This window comes from Diabrotica undecimpunctata, chromosome 9 (assembly GCF_040954645.1).
Source record: "Diabrotica undecimpunctata isolate CICGRU chromosome 9, icDiaUnde3, whole genome shotgun sequence".
Lineage (NCBI taxonomy): Eukaryota > Metazoa > Arthropoda > Insecta > Coleoptera > Chrysomelidae > Diabrotica > Diabrotica undecimpunctata.
Genome location: NC_092811.1, coordinates 42,770,834 through 42,783,568, shown reverse-complemented (window position 1 = coordinate 42,783,568; position 12,735 = coordinate 42,770,834). Strand labels below are relative to the sequence as shown.

The window sequence follows — 12,735 nt, the reverse complement described above, 5'->3', positions numbered from 1 at the left end:
CTCAAATCCATCTTTGTCGCAATACCTAAAAAACACAATGCGAGAAAATGCTCAGAATATCGATTAATTAGCCTAATGAGCCACACTCTTAAAATATTCCTAAGAATACTTCACAAAAGAATTAGACTCAAATGCGAGGAAGATCTCGAAGATACCCAGTTTGGTTTTAGAAATAGCCCAGTCTGGTTAAAAAAAAAAAGGTGGAAAAATGTTTCGCAGATATCTGAAGCTTTTAAGACATAGGTGGGGGATACTAGATGATGAATAGATGAAAAGATACTCCTAGTTTTACTTTGCGTTTTTTTTAAGCAATAATTTATGGTCACAATTTGATTTTTTGTCTATAAATCTTTTCCCTTATATTTTAAATAAACAATATTTATGTCACTTTTTTATGTCAAGAATATCTTTATTTTCCGTTTTTTTTTAATTAAAATTGATAAATAATTTAAAGAGATATTTGCAAAAAAGGAGTTTTTTTGCACTAATTTATAAATTTTATAAATTTTTTTATTAACAAAATAAAATGGTATTAATACATTTAAACATCAAGGAATTACCATCTTTTAGATTTGTGCGAAATTTCCCCCCGATCAGTCAAATATTTTATAAGTTATTTAATTTGTTTATCCCTGAGGCTAATTATTTAAACTATTGATGCACAACTTGCCCTGTGCATGATGATAGACACATTCAGCAAATTTCATAGAATTCTTTAAGACTTAGACTATCTCAGAAGTTAAATGCATATTAAGTTTTCATCGAAATTATTTACAAAATAAACGTTTGAAAAAGGGGTATGTTTTTTACTTATAAACAATTGTAATAACTTCTATATTTTTCAAGCTACAGACTTGTACGTACAACCATTGGATAGCTGGTAAAAAAGCTCACATTAAAAAATAAAAAACCTTCTATGACCAATAGGAACGAAGTTAGTGACTATTTAAAAAAAAATCATATCTCCATTGTTTATAAACATTACGAAGTAAAATTTGCACAAATTTTGAAAGAAAATCTAAACTTTATATTGAAACTTATAGCTATAAAATTTATCTAATTTTTCGAAATGACGGTACTTTCGAAAGATCGACATAGGAAAGTGGAGAGGATATCTATTTTAGCTCCGTTTTTTTTTCGGCATCGGAACTTCAAATTGCAACACGTAGGAAATATTTACATTATCTTGGCTTCCTTTGCAGCTGCAAGCCTCTTTTTTCTATTCTGGTGTAGCTCATCTAAATATAAATAACTACATAGTTTTCACTGGCCGGAAAATATGGGAAAACTCGGAAAAATTGAGTCCATTTGAAATTCACCCTAAATATTTACTTTTATTTTTAATTTGCTCGAATAGTCTGTCGCAGTATTAATAATGATGACATAATTTTCACCCCCCATAAATCTCGGAAAATCCCGGAAAATCAACATGTTTTTTCATTTTATATCAATGATGTAATAATACTTATATATTTTATAAATTAAATTTCAGGTAATTTTTTACACATTATATTATTATATTCCTTATATTAATTATAATTGTTTGTATTTTTATAATTAACAATATTGATTTTTATTCTATTTTTCTTACAAATATGATATACAATATTAATCTAATCTGCCTTACTGCTTTGATAAAATAAGTCGATATTTTCATCACTTGCCTTATTAAATTTTGCTATGTTTATTGAACTTTAGTTTTTTTATTTTCTTTACATACATTGGTTTAAAAGTTAAAATTTGGTTCATTTATTCGACTTCACTGTCAGGTCTAAACCTTTTTGTTGCAGGTTGTTTGTCTTCACTTATTAAGTCAGTCTTTCCATAAATTAACATATTAATGGGCGATCTTAATGCCAAGGTGGGTCAAGGTAAGGTAGGAGAACAGGTAGGAAAATATGGGCTTGGAAACAGAAATGACAGAGGAGATCGATTGATTCAATTTTGCCAAAGTGAAGACTTTATAATAACAATACCTTTTTCAAATTACCTCCTCGACGGTTATATACATGGACATCTCCACAACATACCAAAAAAATAATAATGAGAAATCAAATAGACTACATTATGATAGCAAGGAGGTATCATAATGCTGTTAAATGTACTAAGACGTATCCAGGAGCTGATATAGGCTCAGATCATAACCCGGTAGTTACTGTGATAGAGGCGAGACCAAAAAAGATTAGAAGACCACACAGAAAGGCACTAGATTTAAATAAACTTAGAAACAAAAATATACGACAAGAAACAGGAGAAGAAATAAATGAAAACCTCCGTTCAGTGCAGCAACAAATTAACTATACAAACAACGTTAACCAAAAATTAAAGTACATAAATACAGCTATACAAACAGCAGGAAAGAAACATCTTACAAAAACAACAACAAAGAATAGGGGGTGGATGACACAAGATATACTAGACTTGATGGAACAAAGAAGAAAGATGAAGAATTACCCAGACAAATACAAAGAAATAAATAAACACATAAAAAAGAGAATAAAAGAAGCCAAAGAGGAGTGGATTAAAGAACAATGTGAAGAAATGGAAACCTATGAGAAAAAGTACGGTACGTTCAATATGCACAAAAAAGTAAAAGAGATAACAGGAAGCATAAAGAAATGCCAAATAGGTAAACTTAAAGACAAAGATGGAAATCGTATTGTAGATCTAGAGAATAAAATAAAAAGATGGACAGAATACCTGAATGAATTATTTGAAGACGATAGAAACAACTTAACTCAGATAATCAATGCAACTGGGCCAGACATATTGAAAGAAGAAGTAGAATACGCAATAAGAAACGCTAAAAATGGAAAAGCAAATGGACCTGATGAAATTCCTACAGAACTGTTGAAGCTTTTGAATGATAAATCCGTAACCATAATATTAAATTTTTCAGCGAGGCTCTAAAACAGTTTCCCCTCCACTTTCCTATGTCGATCTTTCGAAAGTAACTTCGTTTCGAAAGGTTTTAAGTTTCGAAAAATTGGATGAATTTTATAAAATTCAATATAAAGTTTAGATTTTCAATCAAAATTTGTGCAAATTTTACTTCTTAATGTTTATAAACAATGGAGATATAATTAACAAAAAAATTGTCGCTAACTTCGTTCCTATTGTTCATAGAAGGTTTATTTATTTTTTTGAATGTGAGTTTTTTTACCAGCTATCTAATGATTGTACGTACAAGTCTGTGACTTAAAGAATATAGAAGTTATTACAATTGTTTATAAGTAAAAAACATACCCCTTTTTCAAACGTTTATTTTGTAAATAATTTCGATAAAAACTCAATATGTATTTAACTTCTGAGATAGTATAAGTCTTAAAGAATCCTATGAAATTTGTTAAATGTGTCTAGCATCATTCATTGGGCAAGTTCAATGGTTTAAATAATTAGTCCCAGGGATAAACAAATTGAATAACTTTTAAACTATTTGACCGATCGGGGGAAAATTTCGCACAAATTTAAAGGACGGTATTTCCTCAATGCAGAAATGTATTAATATCATTTTGTTTTGTTAATAAAAAAATTAATAAAATTTATATATTAGTGCAAAAAAACTGTTTTTTTGCAAATATCTCTGTAAATTATTTATCAATTTTAATTGAAAATACGGGAAAATAAAGATATTCTTAATATAAAAAAATGGTATAAATATTGTTTATTTAAATTATAAGGGAAAAACCTTATAGATAAAAAATCAAATTCTGACCATAAATTATTGTTTAAAAAAAACGCAAGGTAAAGATAGGAGTATCTTTTTATCTATTCGTCATCTAGTAACCCCCACCTATGTCTTAAAAGCTTCAGATATCTGCGAAACATTTTGCCGTGAAATCGATGATTTTTGTATAACCAGACTGGGCTAAAATGCTATGGGAACCAGGGAGGCACTTTTTGCGCTTAACATCCTATATCCTATCTGATAAAGTACAGCATGTGAAATTAAAGCAAATACTAACAAATATTGGAATAAATGACAAGGATATTCGTGTCATTAAAAATTTGTACTGGAATCAAACTGCTATCGTAAAAATTGTAGATAACTACACCGATGAAATCTCCATACAATCAGGAGTCAGACAAGGTTACATTTTGTCGCCAACATTGTTCAATATTTACTCGGACTACTTATTTATTTAAAAAGGCACTTGAGAGACAACCATATGGAATAAAAATCAACAGGGAACTACTTAATGTGATTAGATATGCAGACGATACAGTAATTCTGTCAGGTAATATTGAAGGTCTTAAAATTTTACTTGATCGTATTCACGATGTAGGAAAGAAATTGAACATTAAAATAAACTCAAACAAAACCAAATTTTTAGTGTTTAGTCGTGGCACACATGCCGATGCAAAGCTTCAATTAAACGGAATCCAAGTTGAGAAAGTTCACAAAATGATATATTTGGGAACTGTGATAACGGACCAACTAGATACAGACATAGAAATAAAACGAAGAACAGCAATGACTAAAACTACTATTATGAAAATGAAGTCATTTTTTTTGCAATAAGCATCTCAGTTTAGAACTAAGACAAAGAATGGTTAAGTGCTATGTTTGGTCCGTACTTTTGTATAGTGCAGAAGTGTGGACGCTAAAAGTATTAATCATGAACAAAATTGAAGCATTGGAAATGTGGTTTCATAGACGAATGCTAAAGATACCTTGGACTACAAGGAAAACTAATGAAGAAGTACTAAGGAGCGTCAACAAAAATAGAGAACTGCTAAAGACTGTTAAACATCGAAAAATGTCTTATCTGGGACATATAGTAAGGGGAAGTCGATATAAAATATTACAACTAATCCTTAAAGGCAAAATAGAGGGCCGTAGAGGTGTAGGAAGAAAACAAGTTTCTTGGTTAAAAAACATTCGTGAATGGACACAGATATCAAATGCAGGACAATTATTCCATATTGCAGAAGATCAAGAAGCCTTCGTAATGGTGATCGCCAACGTCGAATAATTCTGATATGGCACGCGAAGAAGAAGATAGTAAATCATGAGGAAAAACCAGGAAAAAATCCCACAAGGAAAATTTAATTCCTATATTTGGCTTGTTTAAAACTTGTTTTAAGACTTGTTTAAAAAAACGTCTATAAAAGGAATATATTCTAAAAATGCCCTTTCGGGTTACATCTCAGAAGGTTTTCGGACTAATAAGTCCATCATCAGTGCAGTTACCAGGTACACATGAGTCAATCTACTAAATATGTGAGTTTTTGTAATACAGATTTACATTATGGCAACGCAAGCCTCACAGGTGTTGGTAGCACCCATAGTAACACCTCTTATCTTTTCATTTTCACATTTTTTTAGATTTTAAATCACTTATTACTCGAAAACTGACAACTTGAGAGAAAAATGACAGTAGGTCGTTTTTTATATTGATACAAAAAACTAAAAATGTTTTTCATAGCAAAAAAAGGTGATTTTGGAATTTGTTTAAACAATTTCTGCCCAAAAGTTTTGCCCGGCACCGTTCAGATTTTTTTAAACAAGAATCCGCAAAGAAATCAAATCAGAAACATTTTCAGCGATCCACACTAACGAACTTTACCGAATCGCAGCAAAATTAACGACTTGCTATAAAAACATATTGTTAGAATGGTAAAAAACTTTCTTTTTCTTAAAACTCAGTCATAAAACTACAAATACTTTGAAGGTCACAAACGTTATGGCCTATTATTATAAATAAGAAGCAATAGTACTTTAAAACAGAATCATAAGAAACCAGTAATTGGAGAAATAATTTAGTACAGGTATAATATACGTAATTATGTTATAAATATTTCACCACAATCTTGTTGCTATAACGTTGACCACTGCGAATAACTACAGTAATGGACAATGTACATAAATATATCGCACCCTCAGTGCAAGACTGCAGTAAGTCAGAATAAGTAAGTTTCGAGATAAAGACGATTTTGTTTATTTTCGTGCTAATATCGGTGAAATAAGACACAGGTTTTAAGAAAAATATCATTTAATTATGATTTTGCATGCTTTTCAGCCTATATTGCATTAACCAAAAATAGAAATTTAAATAAAATAATACTAATGCTAAAAAAATTAGGAATTTCAAAGTTACAACACTTTTGCACGGAGAAAATTGTTAATCACTACACATTTAGTATTAGAATTTTAAAGTTACAACACTTTTGCATGGAGAAAATTGTAAAAAGTGTAGACACATTTTCTGTTAGTTGTTGTCCTCTTCTCGTATATCATCTTGGGCCAAAATATTTTTATAAAAACTATGGTGGGCTTCTGGTATCATACCCGAATGGCATAAGTATACCAAATCTTTCTTTTTGGCCATTTGAATTTTTCAATATTTTTTTTTAATTCAAAACAAAAGGACTATAATAAAAATATGCAAATCAGGTAGAGTGATTAACAAAAGGATTGAAATTCACTACCTTAGTAAAAGTTGGGAATTACGGGGGGACAATATGATAAGACAATCGCCCCGGACAATTACATGACGATTTAATACAATTTGGGATTTAGTTTTTATAGAACAAGTTTTCTGAGAATAGATATTTTTAACCTGTTGGTATTTTTAATACACAAGTTTTAAGATAACTGTTTTTTCTTTCATAAGAAAAAATACTTTTTGGCTGTAAATAATTAGTCTTAATTTATGTGTTTTTAATCCAATCTAATAAATAAATGGTCAAATGACATCGCACCCATTTTATGGAAAATATAATGTCACACAAAGGACATAAAACGTACATGAATAGATTGGTCTCGTAAATCTTTCTTTATTGTTTCGGCCGTTAATGGATTACGTAGACACGCTGTATATTAAAATTAAACACCACAAATATAGATAATAAAATAACAAATATATTACTTTTTTCGCGCCTTTCATTGCTTGTTATCGAAACCATTGCAATGTTCCGTGCAAAACTGTTGTAACTCTGTAACATTAGAATTACAACAGTTTTGCACGGAACTTATGTACAAAAACGCAAAATAGTTAAACTGTTGTTGTTGTAATCTTTAGCCGGTTAAACATTTGAAAGTTACTAAAGTTTTACAGGGGATAGATATGCATGTTTACAATCGAATTCCATGATTACTTCATTTTCATAAAATTTTGAGTTACTGCAGCCTTGCACTGACGGTGCGATATGTATGAATAATAAATTTAAAGATAATTGTAACAATATTCTAAATACGGGATCTCGAACTTACTAAAGATATTAAAAAGATTACTAAAGATAAACAATTGCAATAATGGTCAAAAAGACTTACGTCAAGGAAGTTTATGTAGACCACTGATAAAAAATTACTAAGCAATTATTTGTATTAAAAAATGGAAAATCTTCATCTAGAAAAATAGAATGTTGTAATGATATAACAAAAAAATGTACAAAATAGTATTTTAAACTACAATTTAAAAAAAAAGCTTTGTTAAACCATCATGAAACAAAAAGTGTCTTGTAGTATGAATTTAACTTTCTTACCTTTTATAAAACAGATACAACAATTAGTTACCTACAGAGATACTACTACACTCTTTCAAAATTGACTTACATGCTCTTTTATTATTTTTGTTAATTGATTGTTAATGAGACTAAACTTTCCAATATCACAAAAACATTAGGGCCATTAATTTAAAAATTAGTCAGGTCACTTAATATTACAATGTTTTTAAATTAAGGTAACCATCAGTTAAAATATTGTTTACATTATATTAATTAGATAACTTACACACAACCAAACTTATATATGGAATCACCATGTATTTCAAACTAATATTTTATTGAAAAAAATTGTTATTGTTGCAAAGAATAAAGGTTTTTATTAAAAATAAACAAACCAATAAAATAATCAAATAACACAATCCGGTACGACATAAATTATTTGTTTTAGTTGTAAATTGAATGAAAATAAATAAACTAACTTTCGCTTTCAAAAACGAAAATATGACTTATGTGAGATTAACGTATGCGCAAGGTTAAAAGATTATTTGTTGGTTTTATGGAGCAAGGTATATCTCAGAGAAACATAGCTGCAGTGGTAGGCGTATCACAGCTCGTTATGCTAAAAATCTATGCTAGGTATCCGGAGATAACAATGCCTAAGAATAGACAAAGATAAAGTCACCAAAAAGTAGCAACGGCTTGCTTATTACGCCGTTTCCTTTCGAAGGTTGGCGATCCAAATGGCAATTGTTGCTTTGGAAACTGCCGCCTGAAAGATTTCTATCGATGAGAAGTCAAACCGTCTCCTCAGGTCTTTCAGCCACGAGTTCTGGCGTCTTCTAACTGATCTTTTGCCCTGCATTTTACCGTCTTATATAATTTGGAGTAATTCATATCGTCAAATTAAAATTCACAAGGAATCTTAGTTCCTGTAGTTGGCTGTTATAAAATTTTTTATTAAAAGTCCTTTATTCATATCTTTTATCTCTCAACACATGACCCAAATATTGTTTTTTCCTCCCTTTGATTATGCTTAGTAATTCTTTTTGTTTACTCATGCCCCAAAGTACCTCACCATTGGTAACTTTTTGTATCCATGGAATTCTTAGCATCTGTCTATATATATACATTTAAAAGGCATCTATTCTTTTTTCTGTTTCAGACTTCATTGTCCAACTTTCACAGCCATACGACAAAACTGATCTAGACTAAGGTATGATCTTGTAAAAAATGTTTTCATGTTCATGATTGTTTTCCTCGCTTGTTCGATTCTTGATAGGATTTCTTTTTTTTGGGTTATACGGGCTGTTGATATTTTCTATCAAATATTTATGGAAGTTACCTGTTCCTTTATTTGTCCATTGGCGTACAAATGTACGTTTGTTGGTATCTCTAAAAATACTAGAATTTTAGTTTTAGAAATATTTAGATGTAAACCGAACATTTCGTTATGACGAACTACCGCATTTATTATATTTTGTAGTTCTTGTGCGTTTCTTGCTATTAGGAAGGTATCATCAGCGAACCTGATGTTGTCTATGCTGGTTCCGTTAGTCTTGATTCCACCTTGAACCTCGTATAATGCTTTTCTGAATATAGATTACGAATCTCACTTTGTCAACCATTTTCCATCCACTCCTGAATGTAGGTCTCTCCCAATTGCTTCCATCTTTCTCTATCTTGCGCCAGTCCAATCCACTGTTTGCCTACCACTGCTCTTATGTCATCTACCCATCTTTTTTGAGGTCTTCCCATGCTTCTTGTTGTCGTCCTTGGTCTCCACTCTAGAATTCTCCGTGTCCACCTGTTGTCATTATATCGGGCTACGTGACCTGCCCAGTGCCATTTCATTTTTTTAACTTCATTCACAATATCCCTAATCTTCGTTCTGCGTCTTATCTCGCTGTTTCTAATCTTATCTCTCAGTGATATTCCAAGCATGATTCGTTCCATTGCTCTGTGCGTTGTTTCTAATTTTTTAGCAGATTTTTTGGTAAGGACTACTGTTTCCAAGCCGTAGGTACAAACTGGTAGTATGCATGTGTTATACACCCTTTGTTTTAAGTTAACATGAAGGGAGGTGTTTTTTAAGATATATGCTAGTTTGACGAAAGCGCCCCATGCCAGTTGTGTTCTTCTTTTAATTTCAGCATCTTGATTTGGTTTTTCCAGTTTGATGACATGACCTAGATATACATATACATATAGATTACGAATACAGATTAAATAATAGTGGTGATAAGACGCAACCTTGTTGTCGCACAATGTTGTGTGTTCTATTTCAATTGTTGAAGTTTGGTGCCAATAGTTCTGAGATAATTCGCAAATCTTGTTCATCAATTCCAGTTGTTCTCAGAATTTCGATCATTTTTTGATGGTAAACGCAGTCAAATGCATTTCGATAATCAATAAAATATGCATAAACATCTACATTCATGTCTCTGCATCGTTGTGTTAATACATTTGAGACAAAAGAGATTCTCGTATCCCCATACCATTTCGAAATCAGAATTCAGTGTTACTAATCTGAAACTCACACTTCTTGTAAATTCGTGTATGAATGATTCTGAGAAAAGTATTTTATCTGTGTCATATATCTTATTGAATAGTGCTGTTATAAGATAATAGTGGCATCGAGGCTTTTACCTTGGTTGTTTGCGATTAATTTAAGTATTTCGACATTGATATTGTCTGGACCGATGGCTTTTCCGTTCTTCTGAGCTTTTACTGCATAAATAATTTCTACTTTTGTTATTTTTGGAACTTTTTCATTTATTGGATTATTCGTGGATGGTAGAGAACAAGGTCTATCATCGTCAAAACCTGGCTGAATGTATTCTTTCCATCTTTCCAGTTTGTCTTCTGTACCCATAATTATATAGGTATTACTATTTCTTAATATTGTTTCTTGTCTCCTTTTCTGTCTACTTGTCATTTCTTTTACTTTTTTATGGACATTAAAGGTGTCGTATCTTTCCTGGAGTTGTTTAATTTTCAGGCATTTGTTTGACATCCAATTTTCTTTAGCTTCTCTGCACTTTTTTCTAATGATTTTATTGACTCCTTTGTATTCTGTTAAGTTTGTTTTATGTTTTCGTCTTACGTCCATGAGGTCCATGATCTCTTGCGTTATCCATTCTTGTTTTCTGTTGTTTTTCGTGAACCCGATGTCGCCTTCTTGTATCTTTGTTATTTTCATTTTAAGCGTAGTCCATGTTACTTCAACATCTGTCTGTACCAAGTTCTCCAGCGTTTCTATTTCTTTCTCAACCTTAATACTTATTTTGTTTTTTTTTCAGGGTTATTTAGTTCTGAGGTTTCTATTTTTCTTGACATTTATCCCGTTTAACTTTAAGAAACCTTTTAAGTCCAAAATCCATTATAACCAGATTGTGATCGCTATGATTTTCATCTTCAGGACATGTACTTCTTGAAGTTGTTGTCGAGCAAAATAAAGTCAATTTAATTTCTAACAATTTTGTCTTTTCTGTCTGCAGGTGATTTCCAAGTATATAGCTTTTTAGGATGTTGTTTGAAGAAGGTGTTAGTTGAACTGCGTAGAGAACAACCCAACATGTCGTTATCTACGCAGAATTGTACTAGTCTATCTCCCCTATTGTTTCTGGTATCGAGACCGTATGCTCCTATGTTGTCTCCTTCGGCACCACGACCAAGTTTGGCATTAAAGTCACCCATAACAGTAGTGAAAGTGAAAGATCAGTTGTTTTGGAGTGTGAAAATAAATCCACGATCATCGTTAAGATTTGATGATATTTTTAAAATTAAAGTATTCAAGTCGTTTAAATATACATTTAGCTTTGTGGATTTGTGAATATTTCGGGAATATTTTCGAAATTTTTTGATTTTTACCGAACCTAACCTCAAACATGAAATGTAATGTGTGTAAGCAAATTAAAGTTAAAAACAAAGATGTTTTTGACTGTGATGGGTGTAATGATGCAATTTGTAAAGAATGTGGCGAATTAACAGCATCTGAAGTGAAAGTCTTACAACTATCAAGCCGTGTCATGAAATTCTACTGTCTCAAATGTCAGAATGGAGAATCCATAAAACTTTATCAACAGTTATTAAAAACTAAGGAGGCATCATTAGAAGACAAGGACACAATCATAGACTTACTGAAACAAGAAAATGAAGTCTTAAAAAATGAAAGTAGTACTAAAGAGCAGTGTGACCAAAGGTGGAAATCAAATAACGATCTTAGTTACAGCAAAGCAGTGAAAAAACAAAAAGAAAAAGTCATCATAGTAAAACCAAACGACTCAAATCAAACAAGTGAAATAACCAGAAAGAATATTGAAGATAAAATCAACCCATGCAACTTGGGAGTTGGTGTTTCAGAAGTTAAGTATATTAGAGATGGAGGAGTTGCTATAAGATGTACGGGTAATGGAAAAGAAAATGTACGGGATGTCTGTAATAATATAAAAATGTCATTGGGCCAGTCCTATGATGTAAAAGTACCTGAAAAGATGAATCCCAGAATAATAGTGTTTAACTTAGATAAAAAGGATATAGAAGATGAAGATCTTCTAATTGAAAAAATTGTAGTACAAAATGGTATAACAACAGAACCAAGTGTAAGAGAACTAAAGGTAATCCATACTATGAAAAACAGAAAAGGAATGGTAAATATTATATTCCAGATGGATGTGCATACCTACGAACGCATTAATAAAAATGAAAAGTTGCATATTGGTTGGAAGAGCTATTTTTTTAGAGAAAGTGTAAATGTTAAACAGTGTTACAATTGTTGGAGGTTTGGTCACTTTGCAAAAGAGTGCAAAAAAGAGACGCCCACTTGTCAGCAATGCGCTGGTGAGCATCACGTAAAAGACTGTAAATCACGTATAGTTTGTTGTGTAAACTGCAAATATGCAGAAGAAGTTTTAAAAATTTCCAATATTGATTGGAAACATAAAGCATATGATAGGAATTGTGAAGCCTATAAGAAAGTAGTAGAGCGATTACAAGAAAAAATAAGGTATCCTGAATTATCACATGGTAATTGTAAAATATAGCAATCAAGTCCAACCATTCTGTACCTAAACATTCAAGGATTTAGCACACATAAAACACAGTTATCATGGATTGCAAGTCAGAAAAAGCCAATTATTATGTGTTTATCGGAGACCCATGTTACCTCAGATTTTGCATCAAATGAAATAGATATTGATGGCTACAACTCAGTTGTTGGTTTTTCTTCAAGTAGACATACAGGAGGAACATCAATTTATATACAAAAAAGGTATCGTTATAAAGAAA

General features: G+C 31.2%; 1 protein-coding gene across 1 annotated transcript in view; it reads right to left on the bottom strand.

The window, feature by feature from the left end:
• LOC140449441 (uncharacterized) overlaps positions 1-7,562 on the bottom strand; it is a 61,498-nt gene extending 53,936 nt beyond the window's left edge. Inside the window, exon 1 of the mRNA XM_072542615.1 lies at positions 7,489-7,562. The gene's annotated coding sequence lies outside the window, so the exon portion shown is untranslated. The remainder of the gene's footprint in view (positions 1-7,488) is intronic.
• Between the last annotated feature and the right edge of the window lie 5,173 nt (positions 7,563-12,735).